This window comes from Puma concolor, chromosome C2 (assembly GCF_028749965.1).
Source record: "Puma concolor isolate L17-30 chromosome C2, mPumCon1.1.hap2, whole genome shotgun sequence".
Classification (NCBI taxonomy): domain Eukaryota; kingdom Metazoa; phylum Chordata; class Mammalia; order Carnivora; family Felidae; genus Puma; species Puma concolor.
In genome coordinates, this window is record NC_141675.1 from 147,260,459 (window position 1) to 147,282,403 (window position 21,945).

Here is a 21,945-nt window from a genome sequence, read left to right on the forward strand (position 1 = left end):
ACAACTTATTACCCAGTGAGCTCAGTCATTTGGAATTCACCCAGGAGCATAGAAGAAAGCCAGAAAGTTTACAAGTCAATAAGCCTCAATGTCATAAAAATCCATGACCTGAAGTTTACCAGCTGTATTCACAGGAAAGCTTCTCTGGCCCTCATACAATTTCTTTATTCTCATTTTAGACCTTAATAGTTTAAAAAGAAGTATTACTTCAACTTTATTTTTTTATTTATTTAAATGTTTATTTATTTTTGAGAGAGAGAGAGGGAGAGCAGGGGAGAGGCAGAGATTGAGGGGGGTGGGACAGAGATCTGAAGCAGGCTCCACACTGACAGCAGAGAGCTCTATGTGGGGCTCGATCTCACTAATCACGAGATCACGACCTCAGCCAGAATGGGACACATAGTGACCGGGCCACCCAGGTGCCCCCGTATTCCTTTAACTTTAAAGCATTTTACATGAGACCGTATTTGTTGGTCAAACTCAGGAGTGGATTCTCTCGTTTGGTCAACTCTAATTCTTGGTGATGAAGGAAATGTTTCAGGACATCTAGAAACCTAGAATTCTCAGAGTCATTTTGCCTTCTCCTTATTTTCTGTCCAAAAAATGTAATACCTTTTTTTAGATATAATCATGCAGATTTCTGTTCTGTTGGTGAGATGATTTACTTCTGCGTGTGTCTGAGCAGACCAAGCTGCCAATTTGTAAGGAGCCTGCAGTTAGGGTCTGCTCAGAAGGAGGACAAAGGTGCTTGACCTTTCCAGACCTGCATCTTGGGGGAAATTTGTCTGCTGGCAACAGGGTCCAGTCACATTCCCATTACCTGTTTGGGACAGGCTTAAGAGGCCCACTCCTTTCCGGGTTTGGAACAGAGTTCTCCTGAGGGCATTGCAAGCATGCATGTGTTAAATTTATTGGCATGCTGTGAAATTTTCATTTCTGAAGAAAGTATACCTAGCTTTCATTTCTTGCATACATCACTTACTGGTATTAATTTAATTAGTTTCCCACCCCCATCTCACCATCCGCCCCAAGGAGAGAGAAAAATTAGAAATGGTGAGGACGGTTAAAGCCAGGTCTTTAAAGGGGAATTCAACCAAGGGTCTCCCAAGAATGATCAACCAGCACTCTAGCATCCTACTTAATACCTTTCTAATTAACCAAGCAGTCTGGTTCCTAGTTCATAGCAAACTGGAGACAGCAAATTGGAAAGACAAGTGGGCTGACAAGAGCAAAGATGACAGCAAACAGAATAATAAGAATAGCGACGGCCAAAACGTTAGAGCCAGATTTGGGAATTTGGGAAGCCAGCTCCTGGAGACATTTGGTGGAGGAACAACCCAATCAGCATACCTCAGTAACCCCTGAGGGCATGGCTGCTTCAGACCAGGGTGCCGCCATTGAGTAATCAAGAAGACAAACTCTGATACCATCGGTTAGTGACAAAGAATCTCTCTCTGACCAAACTTTATCCACGTTCCTCTGAACATCCTTCTTGACAAGGCCTCCACATTAGCCTGTCCTTGTCAGGTCTGCATAATCTAGTTGGGGCAAGAATCCTGCTAGGTTGGTTTAGAGATATCTGGTCTCTTGATATCTGGTCATCCTCAATATCTGATCAGATTCCTTACCCCTCACCCTTAGTATGGTGACCACTCTGGACTGCCCTCAGGGAGAATCCTCCTACCCTTGATATCTCCTCTTGATAATTTTCCACCCATTGGCCCTTCAGTCAGCTCTTTGGCTGTGAATTGCAACCTGTACTTGTATAGGAGTTGAGCCCAATCTCTCTCCCCTATTGGGATGGTCTTGATGCCTATTGCAATAGTCCTAAATAAAGTCTTCCTCACCATTTCAACAAGTGTCAGAATACTTTCTTCTTTAATCGAGAAGACAAACCTGTCTTAGAGGCTTGAATGTAGATACTTCAGCTGTTCTCCATGCTAATTCCAGGAAGTTTAGGTACTAGCTCCTAACCCACTTCTGGGTAGCACAAATCTGAGAGAGGGAGCTAAGGTGATTATTATTTTGAGTTGGTTTATACCAAAGGCAGGGATGTATAAGTTGTTTATTGGCAAGAGTTCCCAGTTGAACCCCAGCCCATGTCTACTTGGCAAGTGTCTCGCCATGGAGTGGGGCTGTGTTTCCAGAGTAAAGGATGCCTTTTTCTAATTTTTTTTTACAGAAGCTCCATAAGTTCACTAAATTGTGTACCTATGGGGCACATCCTCCTGAAGAGTCACATTTAAATACCTATCAAAGGTGTGGTTTGGAAAAGTCTGAACAAAGATGTGGGATGGAGAACAGGGCAAAAGGTAAATTTGACCAAACACATTCAGCAGCAAATCAGCTGTAACAGAAAGAAAATAAATATCTGTATGTTGAGTCACCTCCTTGTAACACCAGTGGTTCTCAAACCTTGGTGTGCTCCAGAATCATTTGGGGGAGCAGATTCCCAGGCTACCCCCCACTAGCAGTTGGACTCATTAGTGCTGGGACCTGGGTATCTGTGTTTTAAATAAGTGCTTATCTGATTCAGGTGCTTGAGGATCTTCTTGGCCCACACACACTTTGGGAATCATCATTTGGGAAGCCTGCAGAATCTGCTTAAGGAAGGAACGGATTTTTGGTTTATAGAAGCACCTTACTAGGCAGATTTTGGTTTCTCAAAGGCAAAGTGTTTGAATTGAGTCTAGAAGAAGAGATGTGAGCAAAGACAGTGCAGTGCTTATCATCATGCATAGTCAAGTAACAGGAATCTAGAAATTGTTGGAAGCCTGTGAAGGAGGAGACGCTAGGAAGATGAAGCGAGGAGCCCAGCAACTTGGTAGGACGTCAGGGCTTGGGTAGAAGATTGGTTGAACAAAGTTCCCAGGGGTGGGAATAAACAAGGAACTTTCTAGAACAGTAATGTTGACTATTTGCAGTTGCTTACTATTATAGGTTATAATCTCTTTTTGTTACCCTGGAACCCTCTGTAAGTCTGTCTCACAAACCCGTCTTGTGCCATTAGTCATTTGTGGAGAAAGGAGAGGCCCACCCTAGGAGCCAACATGGAAAGGGAACTGAGGGCTTCAGTAAGGAGGAAGGAACCAACAGAGAAGCTGGCCGTAGTAAGCCCCAATTGAGAAGGGGTGAGCCATGAATCCTCCCTCTCCCTGAAGGTCCTAAAGCAGTGGTATCCTACCTTTTATGATTAAATAACTCTATCAGTAAAGAAAAATTTTTGGCACAGAGCCCTCCCCCATATATATGCATATGCATTTATTTTTGTCTATTATATACCACTCTGCTATTGACATTATAAAACACATGTAAAAATTGAGGTAAAAAAAAGAGATGGGAAATCAGCATGAGAGTTCTAACAATTTATGCTTGTGTTTCAGGGGATTGGGTTGCATCGCTACTGGAGCACATGGGTTCCATGTTGGAAAGCCTGACCAAAAGGAAGGTGACCCTTTGAGTAGGGGAAGGACAACCTTGTTGCACTGTGGATAGGGCCTATTTAGTTAGCAGACACTTGGATTACTCAGCAACCCAAATTATAGAAGAAGAGTGTGGAAAGAAATAAGGTCTATGCTCAGGCCAAAGGATTGTGCTATATATGTTGCTCATACTTGGTTCTGTGAGAAGAAAACCCATGGGAAGAATACTTCAATTATAACCACTTGTGACCACTAATTAAAAGGGAGGAAGAGGGGCTCCTGGGTGGCTCAGTCGGTTAAGCGGCCGACTTCGGCTCAGGTCATGATCTCGTGGTCCATGAGTTCTAGCCCCGCGTCGGGCTCTGTGCTGACAGCTCAGAGCCTGGAGCCTGCTTCAGATTCTGTGTCTCCCTCTCTCTGACCCTCCCCTGTTCATGCTCTGTCTCTCCCTGTCTCAAAAATAAATAAATGTTAAAAAAAAAGTTTAAAATAAAAGGGAGGAAGAAAACCCAACTTCCTCAACGCAGCAGCCTTAAGACATTCAATTCTTGGTTGCTGAGCATGTGTTTTGGGGCTCTGGGTCAGACATCTTTGGGCTCTCATACAGACAACAGCAGGTTGGCTATAAGCCCCTTCACCAGGGCTCTGGGCCCCAGCTCTTGCTTTTTTTCATTTTAATTTTTTTTTACTGTGATAAAATACACATAACATAAAATGTGCCATTTTAACCGCTTTAAAGTGGCATTAAGCACATTCACCACGTTGTGGGAACCATCGTTACTATCTGGCTCCAAAGCTTTCATCACCCCAAACACAAACTTCATACCTATCAAGCAATAAGTCCTCATTCTCTCCTTCCTCCAGCCATTAGTAACCTCGAATCTACTTTCTGTTGTTATGAAGTTGCCTATTCCAGGTGCCTCATGCAAGTGGAATCATACAGTATTTTTCCTGCTGTGTCTGGCCTATTTCACTAAGAATGAAGTTGTCATGGTTCAAGTATGTTGTAGCATGTTTCAGAATTTCACTCCTTTTCATGGCTCAGTAATATCCCATTGTACGGATAGACCATATTTTGCCCATCCATTCATTCATCGATGAACACTTACTTGGGTTATTCCCACCTTTTGGCTATTTTGAATAATGCTGTAATGAATATGACTGTATGCATAACTGTTTGAATGCCTGCTTTAAATTCTTTTAGGTATAAGAGTAGGATGGCTAGGTTATATGGCAATTCCATGTTTTGCTTTTTGAGGAACTACTGAACTACTTTCCACAATGGCCACACCATTGTACATTCCCAACAGCAAAGTGTGAGGCTTGCAATTTCTCCACATCTTTGTCCACATGCTTGTTAATTTCCATTAAAAAATATTATAGCCGTTCTATTTAGTGTAACGTGGCATCTCATTGTGATTTTAATTTGCATTTTTCTAATGACTAATGACATTGAGCATTTTTTCATGGCTATTTGGCCATGTGTATACCTTCTTTAGAGAAATGTCTATTAAAGTCCTTTGCCCATTTTTTAAAAAAATTTTTTTTTCAACGTTTATTTATTTTTGGGACAGAGAGAGACAGAGCATGAACGGGGGAGGGGCAGAGAGATAGGGAGACACAGAATCGGAAACAGGCTCCAGGCTCTGAGCCATCAGCCCAGAGCCTGACGCAGGGCTCGAACTCACGGACCGCGAGATCGTGACCTGGCTGAAGTCGGACGCTTAACCGACTGCGCCACCCAGGCGCCCCCTTTGCCCATTTTTTAATTGGGTTGTTGGTTGAGGATTTCTTTATATAGTCAACCTTTATTAGATATACAATTTGCAAATATTTTCTCCCATTCTGTAGGTTGTCTTTTTGTCCTTTGATGGATAAAACTTTTTCATTTTAATCAAGCCCGGTTTTTCTATGTTTTCTTTAAGGACTCGTGCTTTGGTGTCATCACTAAGAATCCATTGCGAATCCAAGATCATGAAGATTTGGCCCTATGTTCCTTCCAATAATTTTGTGGTTTTAGGTCTCATGTTTAGGTCATTGATTCATTTTGAGTTATTTTTGTATATGGTGTGAGGTAAGGATCCAACTTTATTCTTTTGCATATGGAAATCCAGTAGTCCCAGCACCATCTGTTGAAGAGACTGTTCTTTTTCCATTGAATAGTCTTGGAGTCTTTGTTAAAAATCAATGGCTCACATTTTGTGGGTTTTTTCCTGGACTCTCAATTCTATTCCATTGGTGTCTATGTCTACCATTATGCCAATCCTACACTGTTGGATTTTTTTGCTTTGTAGTTGAAGTTTTAGAACTGGGGAGCATGAGTCCTCTGACTTTGTTGTTTTACAAGATTATTTGGCTACTCAGAGCCCCTGGTAATCCATATAAATTTGGGAAATGATTTTTCCACATTTTTAAAAAAATGTTGTTGGAATTTTGATAGGATTGTGTTGAATTTGTAGATCACTGTGGGTCTAGCTCTTGTTTTTTTCCTGGACTATTAGGATGATCAAGAAGCCTTCTCACCTCATTCCAGAGGGACTAACCTTTGAAACTTCTTAACCAGAAGGTTTAACAACTTCCCAGCGCTCTGTGCATGAGGAATTTGAAAGAGTAAGCCAGTCAGAACGTTCAGTGCCTATCTTTTCTCCAAGTACTGGCTGAGTGCATCATTCAAAACACCAACACATCTCTCTTTTGCATTTGTTCCAGCCTGGAGATTACACTTTAGAACCCACTGTCTTAGTGGTGCTTGATGAATCAGCACCCAATTGAGGAACTGAAATTGAACCAGCTGGATATTTTAAGGCTAATTGGGAAGCATTGAACTAACTCTTAGCTTTCCAGTAACTATTCCCCTTTTGTGAATGTATTTTAGTCCTTTTGTAGTTACATATATTTTGCAATTCATATATGTATTGGCTAGGGATGCATTCAATTGCATGGAACAGAAGATGTATTTTTCTCATATAATAAGTCCAAAGGTAGGTGTTTCCTGGCATTAGTTCAGGCACTCAAAGATTTCAGGGCTAGCATCTTTACAGTTCTTTTTGCCTTTCACTCATTATCTCAAAATGGCTTCACGACTCCAAGTATCATGCCCACATTCATAACAGGAAAGGGCAGGAAGGGCACCCCAGAGCTTATATTAAAGAGATAGAAACTTTCCTAGAAGCTCACAGAAATCTCCCCATTATATTTTGTTAGTTAGATTTGTGTCCCATGGTTGGACAACCCTGTAGTTGCAAAAGAGCTGAGAGTTTAGGGAACAGGATTGTCATGATTACCTTCAACCAATACTGATCCATTGCTTGGAGCTAGGCACATTACTTTCCTAAACAAAATTGGGTTTCCTGAACAAAATTGGGATTCTGTGGGCAAGGAATAAGAAGAAATAGGGAATCAGTGTACTAGCAGATGTATATTATTTTATTATATGTTTCCTTAACACTTTCTACCTCTTGTGGGCTTATTCTCATCCTTGATATTCTAAGAATACCAGAAGTCATCTTGATCGTATTGTCTTTATTTCCTTATTGGGCCTACAGAGTGGTTTGGACACACAGTGAATACCCAATGAACATGGGGTGATCTCACCAATAGACAAACCAGAAAGTTGCCATCTTCAGGAGAATATGTGTAGGAGAGGGCTGGAAGATGGTGTTCCTCTTCTGTTGATAAAAGCCTTGTTAGGTTAATGTAGAGACAGTAGGGCATGGCCATCCTGTTGTGCTGTAAGCAAAGAGGGGAGCAGTGTTACAGGCTCCATGTCTTTAAAGTCTTAGTTCACAATACCCATGATACTTCCTAACTGTATCCTTTAAGTGTTAAAACATTCTCTTTTCTTGCCCTTTAGGAAAAAATGCCACGTTTGAAAATGCATCTCATCAGTGATTCAATCAAAGAAATATCTTAATGAGAACATGAATAGGAAAAAATTCCCCAACATTGTATCTGGGTAGACTTCAATAGCTAATTTATATTTCCAAATATGAATATAAATCAAAAGGCTAAATACTGGAAAGTCAAAAATATTCCACATTTGGCATTAAAGTCAGGGAATTGATCACATTTGCTGAGTGTAGCTTATAAAAAGTGCTAATTTATGGCTAAGTAATTAAACTGGGAGACAGATGGAGAATCAAATGAGTTTTCCCCACATCCAAATTTGCATACAGTTTCTGATGGTGCATTCTCTCGTTGCTCTATACGGTGGGCTCCAGTTTTGGAAGAACATGAAGAGCTATTTATGTCAGTTTTGCTCAAGCATCTCCAAAGAAAGAAAAGGGGGATGATACAGAATCACAAACTGAGATAAAATACAGAGCTCAGTTAGAAGTTCTGTCCTGCTCCTCATTCATTCATTCCTTTTGCTTCCATTCCATGATGGGAATAGCAGGCAACTGTGGAATTATGCAATTCTCTCCATTCTCCATTGTGTAATGGGAAGTGCACTGGTCCAGGAATCAGAAGGTAATTTAATTTCAGTTTTCTCTGTAACTAGCTATGCGACGTTGGGCGACTCTCTTCTCTCTGGTCCTTAGTTGCCTCATTAGACATTGAGTTTAGCGTTGACTAGACTATCTCTAGGCAGTATTGTATGATGGAAAAAGCAAGGGCCCTTTTGATCTTCGACCAACCACATACGAGCTGAGGAATATTTGACAAATTACTTTAACCACCACTTGTGCTCCAGTCTCTTATCTGAACAGATTATCTCTAGGCAGTATAAGTATGTTAGAGAAAGCAAGGGTTCTTTTGATCTTGGATTAACCACATACTACTTGAGGGATCTTCAACAAATTACTTTAACCACCACTGTGTGCTACAGTTTGTTATCAGCAAAATGGGGCTGTTGGGTGATTTCATGCAAAACTCTTAGACAGTGCTTGACATATAATAAGTACCTCTCAAATGTTGGGTGCTGAGTATCTCTAAGACTGTCTCCTGCCCTGAGACTTTGTGAGTCTATGTGTCTGTCTATTCTCTGAGTCTGTGAAGGAAGGTAACTTAATGATAGTCAATCTAGCCTACTCCCACCCTGTATCAGGCTTGCAATTTCTGGAAATCGTTAGCAGGGATTATTTAACTGTCTGGGTCTTATTTACATTGCCCTTGATGGCACAGTGCCACCAGACATAAAGAGTTCAATCCCTCCCAGGCCAGGCTAGTGCTTACACCCACCAGGGCACATGGTTCATCAATTAGTATTGTCTCAGAGTTATGCTCAGAGTTGCCAGTGAAACTCGTAGAAGAAAACCTTAACTCTCTTCTCCATCTTCCATGCCTTCAATCCCAACATTTGGGAGAGAGGATCTGGGTGTCTCTGCCCCTGGGATGACATGAAGCGCAGCTCTGTGATCTAGACTCGGGCTGTCAGACCCCTGTCCTCAATCCACACATACACCAACACAGTGGGTGCCAAGGAGAGAAGCAGCTTCTTCGTCATGGTTTGCAGAGACCACTTTGCAGACGGTCATGGTCAGGGCAACCGGGTGCCACTTGGTTTTACAATCCCTTTCATTTTCATTTTTGTCTTGTAGTCAGTTGTTAGGGATGACAAAAGCATGGAAGTGTTTAAAACAGTTTGAAAAGATGCCCATGGCCGGCATCACTGTGTGGCAACCAGTCTGCTTTCCTAAAATTATCTTCACTTACTTCTTGATGTCTTACTGTGATAGCCAATCAAGATGCTCTGCCCTTCCCTGCCCAGGAGGTAAGAAGTGGGTCCAATCCAGGCAACTTGGCTTCTCCTCTGACTTGAAATCTTAGGCAAAATGGCTAAGAATGGGTGCCGGGCATTCTCCATTCATCATCTCTTTGGTTCCACTCTCTGGCCACCCACCCTGGTCAGTGTCTTAGGAAGTTGATATTTACAGCCTACCTCAGCAGACTTCCTTGACCTCTAGATTCCATTTGTGTTTGGCCAGTGGAAAGCACTGGTGGGAGACCAGCGGATAGAAGAAGAGTGAACTTGGTTTTCTTTTTCACCTTCCTCCCTCCCTGCCAGGCAGTGTGGTTTGGCTCTTTCCCTCTACTAATGCTTCAGCTCTGGATAGGAGCTCCAAAGATGAATAATTTCTTTCCAGTTTAGTACCATAACAGAAGGCCAGTCCTGATGATCACTCTTTAAAAATCAGTATCAAAGTGAGTTGAAAACTGTCTGGAAGCTCTGAAAGGATTGTTGTTTTGTTTTTCAAATATCAGAATTAACTTATAACCTCTTTCTTTTTTGTGTGTTATAATCAAAGCATGATTGTATTTAGGGTTGTCTATTTCCCCATATATACTTTAAAAGTCTTTTAAAATATTGAGATAATTTACCATCATAAAATTCACCCTTTTAAATTCTTTTTTAATGTTTATTTATTTTTGAGAGAGAGAGAGAGAAAGAGAGGCAGAGAGAGAGGGAGACACAGAATCTGAAGTAGGCCCCCAGGCTCTGAGACTGATGCAGGCTCGAACTCACAAACCACAAGATCATGACCTGAGCCGAAGCTGGATAAAATTCACCTTTTAAAGTACACAATTCAGTGGATTTCGGCATATTTCTAGAACTGTACAGTCACCTCCTCTATCTAATTTCAAAACATTTTGTCATCCCAACAAAGAAACCTCATACCCACTAAGCAGTCCCTCTCCATTCCTCCCTTCCCCTCAGCCACTGACAACCATGAATTATTTTCTGTCTCTATAATTTTTCCTCTTTTGGACATTTCATGTAAACTGAATCATACAATACATAGTGTTTTATGACTGGTTTCTTTCACGTAGCATAATATCTTCAGTGTTCATCTATGTTGTAGCATGTATAAGTTTTTCTTTCCTTCTTACGGCCAAATAATATTCCATTGTAGGGATATACTACGGTTTATCCATTCATTGGTTGATGGACATTTTGTTTCTACTTTTGATTATTATGAATAAATGGTGCTATGGGTACTCATGCACTAATTTTTTTCTAAACATCTGTTTTCAGTTATTTTGGGTGTATACTTTGGAATGTATACTAGATCATATGTTAATTCTATGTTTGACTTTCTGAGGAATCATGAAACTGTTTTCCAGAATGTTATTGTCTATCTTGTTATTGTCTATCTTTTGATTAGAGTCACTTTAGTAAGTGTATCTCATTATGGTTTTATTTGCATTTTTCATTTTTTTAATGTTTATTTATCTTTGAGAGAGAGAGAGAGCAAGCTGGGGAAGGGCAGAGAGAGAGAGGGAGACACAGAATCCAAAGCAGGCTCCAGGATCTGAGCTGTCAGCATAGAGCCTGACACAGGGCAAGAAACCCATGAACCGTGAGATCATGTCCTGAGCTGAAGTCGGATGCCCAACTGACTGAGCCACCCAGGTATCCCTGATATGCATTTTTCTGATGACGAATGCTGTTGAACATCTTTTCATGTGCTTATCAGTCATTTTTATGTCTAAGTTTATGTTTTTATTTGGAGAAACAGCTAATCAAATCATTTGCTCATATTTTAACTGGGTTGTTTTTTTATTGTTGAGTTCTAAGAGCTTTTTATATTGTAGGTGCAAGTCCTTTATTAGATACATGAATTGAAAACATTTTTTCCTATTCTGCAGGTTGTCTTTTCACTTTCTTTGTGGTGTTCTTTGAGCACAAAAGTTTTTAATTTTGATGAATTCCAATTTATCTATTTCTCTTGGGTTGCTTGTGTTTTTAGTGGCATGTTTAAGATACAAAGATCCTAGGAAATTCTTACCCACTTTGTATTCCAATATTTCCATGACCCATGAAATTCTTACTATCTATGTTAGATATTCTGACGTTATCCTCCAAATCCCTTAACCACCCTTCCACCTGTTTTTCTTTCTGTATTACATTCTGAATAATTCCTTCACATCTATCTTCTACTTTGCCAATTCCTTTTTCAACAGTGTCTAATCTGCCACTTTTCTATTGAGATTTAATGTCATTGGATATATTTTACACCTGTAGAATTTCTATTTGGCTTCTTTTCAAACCTATGTGTTCTATTCTACAGTTATTTAGTTGTTTATTTGCTTCTTAGGGTTTCTTAAATATCTCCTATTTAATCCTTTACTTGTTTTTAGCATATTTAATTTGTGTTATTTTCCAGATTGTTGATTTTTTAAATCTTAAAGTCTTAGGGTCTCTAATCCTTTTGTTTCTTTTGTCTTATGATACCTGTGGATTGTTTGTGCATATGCATGCATGTGTGCAAAGTATATATTTGTAGGTTCATCTTTAGTCAGACTTCTTCTGTTTTGTGGAAATCTACAGCGGTTTCCTTGCAGAGAACCTGAGAGAGCATGTTGCATTTTCTTCTTCTGTGTTTTTTTTTTTTCTGCCTAGAACTAATTTTTATATTAATTTCCAGTATTGATTTTTCCCGGCCTCTACAATTAGTATAAATTAAAATCTCAGATGCATGAAGCGATGGCCTAAAGGTTTTATTTTTAAATTTTTTTTTTACCCAGGGCCAAAGAAGAAAACAGATGAGCTTTCTCTCTTAACTACTGGCTGTACTGACAGATGAAGTTTTTCTGGTCCACCCTTCAGCTGAGATTACAGCTATTTGACAATCCAGCTCCAAACAGGGGTTTTGGCTCACCACTCTTCATCTTGCCCTGGGCCTCAACACCTATCCCCACATGAACACTGAAATCCAAGTCCCTTGGTCATTTGAACCAACAACTACCTCCTGTCAGTCACATCCTGCAGTGTTAGCTCACATGGCAGTTTTCAGTTCTGTCTTCTATGTGGCCCACTAGGATTTCTAGTTTCTTGTGAGCTCAACTATGACTTTTTTAAATGAGTTTTTAAGACCTATGTTTCAAAAAGGCAATGGATCTAGGATTTTATTGAGGGAGGTTTGTGTTATTTTAGCTTGCCATCTTGCCCCTCCCCATCATTGTTTTTAATAAAGTTCTGCCAACATGTCACTGTTACGGGAACAATATGAGCTTTAGGTTCAGTATGTCTAGCAGCCTACACTTACGGGAGATTTAGTAAGGAGGAAAATTCTCATTACGTTGAAGGTATACTTTTGAGCTTGTTCAGTAGGGCTTATTGTTTTTTACGTCGTCACTAACATACAGGCGGAAACGGGGTTGAATTATTGTGTTAGGACTAATTATTTGATGTGTGAATGATTAGTTATTTTGTCTTCATTCCTCTCTATTTGTTAGCGTCTCTACTGTTGGCTGGACCATGGAAAATGTGTCATAGGAAACACTTAACAAAACTGTTTAATAACAATCCTTAACATTTAAATTTATTTTAAATTTTATTTTGACTCCAATGTAGTTGACATACAGCATTATATTAGTTTCAGGCCAATCATTAAGATCTTTGATGGGACTGTAATTGGAAAGATACAGGAATGGTGGGCTACAACAGGGTCTGAATCTTCACCATCTCTGCTCTTGTCCTCTTATTCTACATAGATGTGAATCTGATCACTGAACCTGAACCCCGCTACTGGACTATACTGTTACTATGCGAATGTTCAACTCTGCTCTATAGAACTATACAGCTCTCCAGAGAGTCCTCTTTAAGGACTCTTTATATCCTGTAGGAAATAACCTATCTGTTTATTTATTCAACAGATATTCACTGAGTGCTGGCCAGATGTCTGGCACTGGGTTGAGTGTGGTCATTGGGGAGATAGAACCACCAAGTTTCTGGCCCTCACTCTTTCAACCAGAGCAGCCCTGTTGGTATCTGTTTTCTAGTTGGCATTCTGGGTAAGGGGGTTCTGCTGTGTAAAGAAAGTTTGAAATCCTCTCTCTGTGACATAGCACCCTTATTTTAAAAGAAGTTTCTATTAAGCAAAGCTATTTGGGGACCATGGCTTAATAGCTGTATGTATAAATAAATTGTACACCCAGCACAATGATGAACACCTAGTGGGTATGTGTGTTATTCAGGGTGGCTATCATTAGCTGCTATAAAAAAGTGACCCCAAACATATAAGGTTTATTTCATGTTCATATTATATGTCCATTGCACATCTGTGGCTGTGTTTCACGTGTCATCCTACTTTGGGACGTACGCTGACAGAGCATCCTCTATCCTCTTTCCTGGCCCATGGCAGGGGTGAAAGAACTTGCCAGAACCTATATTGGCTCTTACAACTTCTGCCTGGAAATCACACATGCCACTGCTATGGACTTTTCACTGGCTAAAGCCAGTTATATGACTTTGCCTGATGTCATTGGCACAAGGAAATATACTCTTCCCATAGGGAGGGGCCGCAAATATTTGCAAATGATAATGCAAAGTGCCGTAGCACTCAGCAAATATTTGTTGATTAAACAACTCTATCCAATACATAATCATGTATCAATGCATTCTCAAATCCCAACCAGAGGAGTCAGTCTCTTTGAGTAGAAATGCACAATTGTGTGCTATTGTGAATTGTGAGAAGAGCTGAAATCAGGTTAAGATAATCTCAACATTTTTATTACCACAACACAGTAACAACTACTCTTCAACATCAGGTAAAGAAGCCATAACATCCATCCCCCCAACCCCACATCCCTTCTGCCTTTTCAAAATGAGTTCTAAATATTAGAAGGAAAAAGGTCTGGGACTTCTAAGGATTAAGAAGAAATTTGCATCAGCAGAAAGTCAGGCTGTAAACCCCAGGGAGTTGAAGAGCTTAGTTCCAGAGCCAGATTGTATAAAACAGGGCTTAAAAAGTAATCTGGAGCCATCCTATGTAAAACAAATGGTCCGCCAACAGGAAGCCTCAAAGGGTTGCAAAGTATGAAGGAATGAAATGATTTCCAGACTACCAAGAGGATTTTCTTGATTGAACCAAGACCAACTTATGGAGTCATGTTCTCTGTGAAGCTATGATTTTCCCCTTTTGTGCAAAAGCACGAAGGAAAGCATATAGAAATTTTTGCTGTAGCTGGACTACACAGAGGGAACATGTATCTCGGTGCAAAGGGAAAGCTATGATTGGACTCATAGTGCAAGTGATTGAAATTTGACTCAAGTCATCTTCAGCCAAAGGGACTAATACTGGTTCTCAAAGCTGAAAAGTCCAGGGGTGGATTTGGCCTCAGGTATAGCTGGATGCAGGAGCTCACGCAATAATGTGTGGCCTTTGTCTCTGTCTCCCTGTCTCTCCTTATTTCTGTTTGGCTTTTTTCTGCAGGCTGGGTTGTATCCATCTGGGTCTTGGATTTTGCATAACATACCTGCCTCAGCTGAGCATTCAAACATCTCTGCAGAATTAGGTCTTAGCCTGCTGTGGGCCTGTGTCCGTCCTTCCTTTGTAGCTGATAGGAGCCTCTCTGTGAACGCCCACCAAAGCCCTCTGGCTCCTGCCACCTGCCATTTGCTGCTGGTGACCAGCTATCCATTTCCTTCTGCGGGGCGCCAGCATGACTTAGCGTCACTTAGCCAACGCTGCTCTCTCTGTAGGTTTTGTCCCCCAGATTTTTAAAAATGCCCACATCATTGCACCTGTTACAGAAGCTTCTTCCACTGGGACATTTTTCCGGGCTACCACTGGTGAAATCTAGCAAGCGGGTTGCTACCTTGAGGCAGGACTGTCCTTCCCCCACCTACCAACCCAGAGGGCATCCTCTCCGCCCACCAGGTGGCAGGTGGGGGAGTCACAGATTCCCACTTTCCGTCTGTGCTGTCTGACCTCTTCTGGCCACCACCGAAGCTATCCTGGGTCCTCCAAGAAGCAGACATTGAAAGGGGCTTAAGCGTGCAAGGATTTTATTAGGGCAAATGACTGTGAGAAAATGGGGAGACCAGCCAAAATTTGGGAGAGCTTGCAGACCTTGAGAGAAGGGAGGAAAGGTTGGGTGGGAGTGTCCCAGACCGATTTGCAGCTTATGAAGGTTCTGCAAGGATGCCGAGTAGTCCTCAAGCCCATTTCGGGGGGGGGGGGGGGGGTCACCAGTCTGCCAGGCAGGACCAGCTACATGATTTGTGGGGCCCAGGCTGAAACGAATATGCAGGGGCCCTTGTTAAAAAGTGGTTAACCACCGATCACTAAACCAAGCACGGATCTTTCTGAGTGTGGGGTCCCATGAAGCCAGCCCTGCTCCCAGGAATTGGCTGCCTTAGTGTCACCACTGTGCTCAGTCACTGCCCGAGAACAGGCCTCGGGAAGGGTGGCCTCAGCTTCATGTGTGATGAATTGCAGAGCTTAGCAAGCAGGGCCCTGGGTCATTCATGCTTCCCCATAACTGGACGTCTGTGAGACACATTCTCACAACCTCCACAGATGGGGTCACATTTATCTTTTGTTTTTTTTTTTTTTTGGTGGTGGTTTTTGCTTTTTGTCTCTTAAGAATGCTGAAGATGAACATATTATCCTCCATTTACAGCTAACACTTTAAAAATAGGGTTTTACTCCTGACACAATTTATTTAAGTGGGGATTTAGTTTAGTTTTTTTTTTCCCCCTTCAAGTGATAACCTTGTGTCCTATCCCCATTTCTTAAATGGCCAGCCCTTTCCCTCCTGATTTAAACACCCACTGTGTCAAATGTTAAATTCCAGGGGCGCCTGGGGGGCTCAGTCGGTTAAGTGTCTGACTTCTGCTCAGGTCATGATCTCACAGTTCATGGGTTCAAGCCCCATGTCGGGCTCTGTGCTGACAGCTCGAAGCCTGGACCCTGCTTTGGATTCTGTGTCTCCCCTTCTCTCTGCCCCTCCCCTGCTCATGCTCTGTTTCTGTCTCCATCTCTCAAAAAAAATAAACGTTGAAAAAAAAATGAATTCCACCTATACCTAGGTGACAGGAGGTGATAATGCAACAATTTTGTCTTATTTTAGCTGGCTTCTGAAGAGAGCAGTTTCCACATCTCAGGTACCGCGTGGGAATGCCACAAAGGGGTGGCAGAAGGGTGACTCAAGCTAGGTTTTGTGAGCCCGAGCGTCTCAAAAATATCGGGTCTGTAAAGAAGTAAGATTGCAGCAGCAGGAGGATTTTCCTAGAGAAGGTCGGTGAATTTGGAATCTCTCCCCGCTTTAAGGGTGATGGGAGGCGCACTCCTCTAGGGGCTCCCGTGGGACCACTCAGCTTGCTCTGTATATCCCACAGATGGAGGGACCCGGCAGGCGGGTGTTTGACTTGAGCCAGGAAAACCTCAAGCTCAAGAGTGCCGTGGCGAGCTGGCTGCTCTCTGGGGCAAGCGGAGGTGGCTACCCTGTGTGGTCCCCTTCCCTTCCCCACCAGGGCTGCCCTCAGCATTCTCCACCCTCCTTGGGGCTTCTCGAAGGACACCGCCCGGCTCCTTGCCCTCTGGATTCCCATTGGGTTTGGGCATCAGGAGGCCCCAGGGGCTACGGAGAGAGAGGAGGGGAGACTTTGCCCCCCAGCTGCCTCCCTGGTGGGTGCTGTTGATGAAAGGGCTGCAGTTGTCCGCCTCAGGCCACGGCTTGATGACATCCGTCCGTGTTCTTGTTCCTCCAAGTCCCAGGCTGAGAACTGTCCCCTCTTTCCCCAGCCCCAGCAGGCTTCCCTTCCCTTCCTGGGACTTTCCCTCAGCTCTGCCCACCCTTTAATTGACAATCCTCCCTTCATGGATTTATCTTCCATTTTCCCTTCCCGGTGTGCCAACTGTTTCTAATGGCAAGGAACTTCAATGTGACGCACTTTTATATTTTAGACGATGATATTTATCCCCCCCCCCCCCCCCCCAATTTACATCATCTTCCAGGTCTTCTCTTCTGAGCTCTGGGTTTGCATGTCCAAAAGCCTACTTACATCCCCCTGGTGTCTGATGGAGCTCCTGATCTCTGTGCCCAACTGTGCATGCTACCCTCCACCAGACACCCTGCTCCTCACCAGGCTGGCCGGTGGTGGTCAGGCACCCCCCACCCCTGCCCGGCTGCCAGAGCCCCACACTCAGGGCCACTGCTGACTATTTTCCGTTTCTCCCCCTCTCCCCTCTCCCGTTGTCTTGCCCACACCGCCTCTCTCATGAAGTCCCGTCAGCCCGATTCCCAAAGTAGATGTCAAATCTGTTCCCCTCCCGCCACTCTGTGTCCATGCCACTCCCCCCAGGGGCCTTTGTCACTCACTCATCTGCACAGGAGCCTTTTTAGGGCCTTCCCGCTTCTGCCCGTTTCCGAAAAGCCAGACTCGCATTGTCAAAGTGTGGGTCAAAACTCATCACTCCCGTTGGTCCTAAGAACAAAGTCCAGGCTCCTTATGATGAGCTATGAGCAAAGCCATGGGGTACAGTTGGGCAGTGAGGGTCCTGCTTGGGATGCGTGGCCGACGTGGTCCGGGGGCTGACATCCCACCTGACCTGTTTTGTGTCCTGCCCGCTGGGTGAACCTCCACTCCCAGTGGAAGGTGCCTTTCTTGAACTTGTGCAAAGCTGCCTTGGCTGCAAGGCTCTAATGGCCGCCTTCTGCTCTCTCTCCATCACCATCTCTCATTGCCCTTGTTCCCAGGGCTCCAGCCACAGGGAGCACCTTCCTTCTGTGAATGTGCTCGCTCCCACCTCTGTGCTGTGGCAGTCGTGGGTCTCTTTGTCTTCAAGGCTCTTCACGTGACTTACTCCTTCTCAGTCTTTGGGTCTTGGTCCAGATAAATTGCCTCCTCTGAGAGGTCTCCCCTCCACACCCCAATAAAGCGGCTGCCCTAGTCAATTCACACGCTTACTTCGTGATTCCACAAATATTCAGTAAGTGTCCATGATGTGCCAGGCATGTTCTGTGTGTTGGAACAGTGGATCCAACAGATAAGAATAGCTGCCCACAGGGATGTTACTTTTCTAGGGGTGAGGGTCAAACAACAGATGTGATTGTTAATTTTTTTTTAATTATTATTTTAGAGAGAGAGAGAGAGAGAGAGTGCAGGCAGGGGTGAGGGGCAGAGGAAGAGAGAGAATCCTAAGCATGAGGGGCTTGATCCCACACCCCTGGGATCATGACCTGAGCTGAAATCAAGTGTCAGATGCTCAACCGAGTGAGACACTCACACACCCCTGTGATGGTCAATTTTGTGTGCCAACTTGGTGAGGCCATGGTGCCCAGAATTTTGGATCCAACACCAGTCTAGATGTTGTCACGAAAGTATTTTTCAGGTGTGATTAACAAGTAGATCCGTAGGCTTTGAGTAATGCAGATTATCCCCCACCGTGCCGGTGGGCCTCACCCAATCAGTTGAAGAGATTGAAGAGAAGAGACTGACCACGGCCGCAGAAGAAAGAAGTCTACCTCCAGCCTGCTGCAGATGTTGGGGTTGCCAATGCCTCCATAATCATGTGAGCCAATTCCTTAAAATACACCTCTCTCTTTCTGTGCACACACACACAAACACCACACCCTATTTGTTCTGTTTCTCTGCAGAATTTTGATGAATAAATAGACCAGATAAATAGGCAAAATAAATTATACAGTACAGCAGATAGTGAGAAATGCAATGGAGAAAACCCATAGCCTTCTATTTTCTCCATCACTGCGATCATCTGTAATTGTCTCGCTTGGTTTGCACGCAGCTGAGACTTTGCCAGCCACACCTAGGCATGGCCTCCCATGGGACCTGGGTGTCTCATAGGGTGTCTGACAGGACGGGTTCATAAAGGACATTTTCGAGGGCTGTTTTTGGACAGTGAGGCTTCAGAGAGAGCCAGGCAGGAGTGGCTTGGCCTGTTATGACCTAATTTCAAAAGCGTATCACCTCTGTCGTACTCCAGTGGTGGCAACCATCTTGGACTCAGATTCAAGAGGAGAGAGCACAGATCTCTGAATCAGAGAAGATTTTAAAAAATTGATGAAAAAAAGATGTGGCATATACACTAGAATATTATTCAGCCATAAAAAAGAAGGAAATTCTGCCATTTGGGGACAACATGATGGACCGCATGAGCACTATGCTAAGTGAAATAAGTCATATGGAGAAAGAAAATGCTGTATCTCACTTATTGTGGAATCAGAAAAAATCCCAAAGCGTTGACACATAGAGTACATCGGTGGTTCCACGGGTTGAGGGTTGGGAGAAGTGGGTGGTGATGGTCAAAGCATGCAAACTTCCAGTTATAAGAGAACAAGTTCTGGGGACCTAATGCACAGCGTGGTGACTCTAATTAACAATACTGTCTCGTACACTTGAAATTTGCTAAAAGAATCGATCTTAAGTGTCCTTGCCTGACCTCCCCCCCCCACCCAGAGTAACTGTGTGAAATAATAGATGCGTTAACTAGCCTTATTGTGTTAATTATTTCACTATTATATATATATACCAAATCATCACGTTGTACTTTAAACTTGCACAAAGGTCTATTTCCAGTGCGTTTCAACAACACTGGAAAAAAAATTTCAGGTGATATGTTCACACTATCTCACATGCTCGACACCTAACACGGTTCCTAGTGCGTAGAAGATACTCAAGAAACGTTTGTTGATTGCATGCACAGAAAAGCCTAAGCCAAACAAAATAAATGTTACTTATTCTACTCCCTAGAGATAATTGCTATTAAAATAGTTTCTCAACACATGGACTGTCTATGTTCTTTTTGCTCAACGATTACTTCTATAAGTGCCATTAGCATTACAATATTTTCCACTTAACATTATGACTTTCCCACGTCCCCAGGTTTTCTTCCAGTCCAAAATAGGGTTCTGTAGTTGCACGTTTTTGGAAGCACCGTATTTTATTTATTTGATCTGCTGGTGTTAGGCAATTGGATTTTCCCCAGTACTTTGCGATAAAGTAAATACTGCAATAAACATATTTGTGTGCATGTCTTTGAACTCTTTTCTAGAAATTCTTTCAAGGACAAATTCCTAGAAGTAAAATTTCTGGGTCAAAAGGGATGTGTGTTTCCAAGATCTCGGAAATATATTCAAACACCATGATTTTCTCGCTTTTGAGGAATCAAAACTGAACATTCAACAAAAGTCTTATAGCGAGTTTTGACATGCATTTATTTTCTTTAAAACAATTAAGCATAAATGTATTTTCTTCTGTTTTTAAATGTTTATATTTAGGATTTTTTTTATAGTTGATATTGCAATAAAATCAGAAGTGCTTCTGAAAAGAAACACCAGGAGGTTGTCTAAAACTATCACATCTTTGCAAAAATGTTCGGATTTAAAATGGAGTGTGTCCCCAGTAATTGAATCCCACTGTAAACCAATTCATCTCAGTTCTAAGGAGCAAAGAAAATTGCACGGTGAGAGGCGTGACTGTTACACATTACCCATGACTTGTAAACTTGTTTGAACAAGACCCCAGAGTCTAGATGTACACTAAGAGAAAATTCAAGTTTTTAGTTTCATGACAGTGGTCTTGACACTTTATTCCTTAGAACACGAGAGTAGTCCGTGAGTTTTAATCTTGTTGGGGATCATCCAGTTTCTTTCATTTTTGCACACCCTTAGTTATATTAATGGCGGGTGTTATACTGATACATAATCTAGTTTTTATAGTCTCAGTAAAGTTTCAGAGTAAAGAAGTATGTTGTCACGTATTGTATCATATCATCCTATCATATCATATCTCATATATCTTAGGTGGCTACAGCTGCAGTTACAATTTATGATCTATGTGTAATCAAGCGCTCCCTAAAGTGGTTTTTTAAGTTCTACATGCTTAAAATTTGCACATTCTATGAATCAGGTGGTTTCATAGCTTAGCCAGTGTGATGTCTAACTTCTTTAACGTATCGGGAAGATGGCCTCTAAAACACACATCTATCTGTTTGCATGTCTCTCTATCTTCCTTAGAGCAAATGAGATTGGTGACATAAAATACTAAAGGCTCCAAGTCTTTATATTAAATATAAAATGATTTATAGTAATTTTCTTTTTGCCCAGTTCTATTGAAATGTAATTGACATATAACATTGTCTTAGTTTAAGGTGTACAATATAACGATTTGACATATGTAGGTATTGTGAAATGGTTACCACAACAAGTTTAGTTAATATCCACTACTCATACACAGGTAGTGACTTTTTTTCTAGTAATGAGAATTTTTTTTTTAGTTTTTAAAAAATTTTTTTTAATTTAATTTTTTATTTTTTAAAATTTACATCCAAATTAGTTAGCATATAGGGCAACAATGATTTCAGGAGTAGATTCCTTAGTGCCCCTCCCCCATTTAGCCCATCCCCCCTCCCACAACCCCTCCAGCAACCCTCAGTTTGTTCTCCATATTTATGAGTCTCTTGTGTTTTGCCCCCTCCCTGTTTTTATATTGTTTTTGTTTCCCTTCCCTTATGTTCATCTGTTTTGTCTCTTAAAGTCCTCATATGAGTGAAGTCATAGGATTTTTGTCTTTCTCTGACTGACTAATTTCACTTAGCATAATCCCCTCCAGTTCCATCCACGTAGTTGCAAATGGCAAGATTTCATCCTTTTGGATTGCCGAGTAATACTCCATATATATGTATATATATATACATATATATATGTATATATATATACCACATATTCTTTATCCATTCATTCATCGATGGACATTTGGGCTCTTTCCATACTTTGGCTATTGTCAATAGTGCTGCTATAAACATGGGGGTACATGTGTCCCTTTGAAACA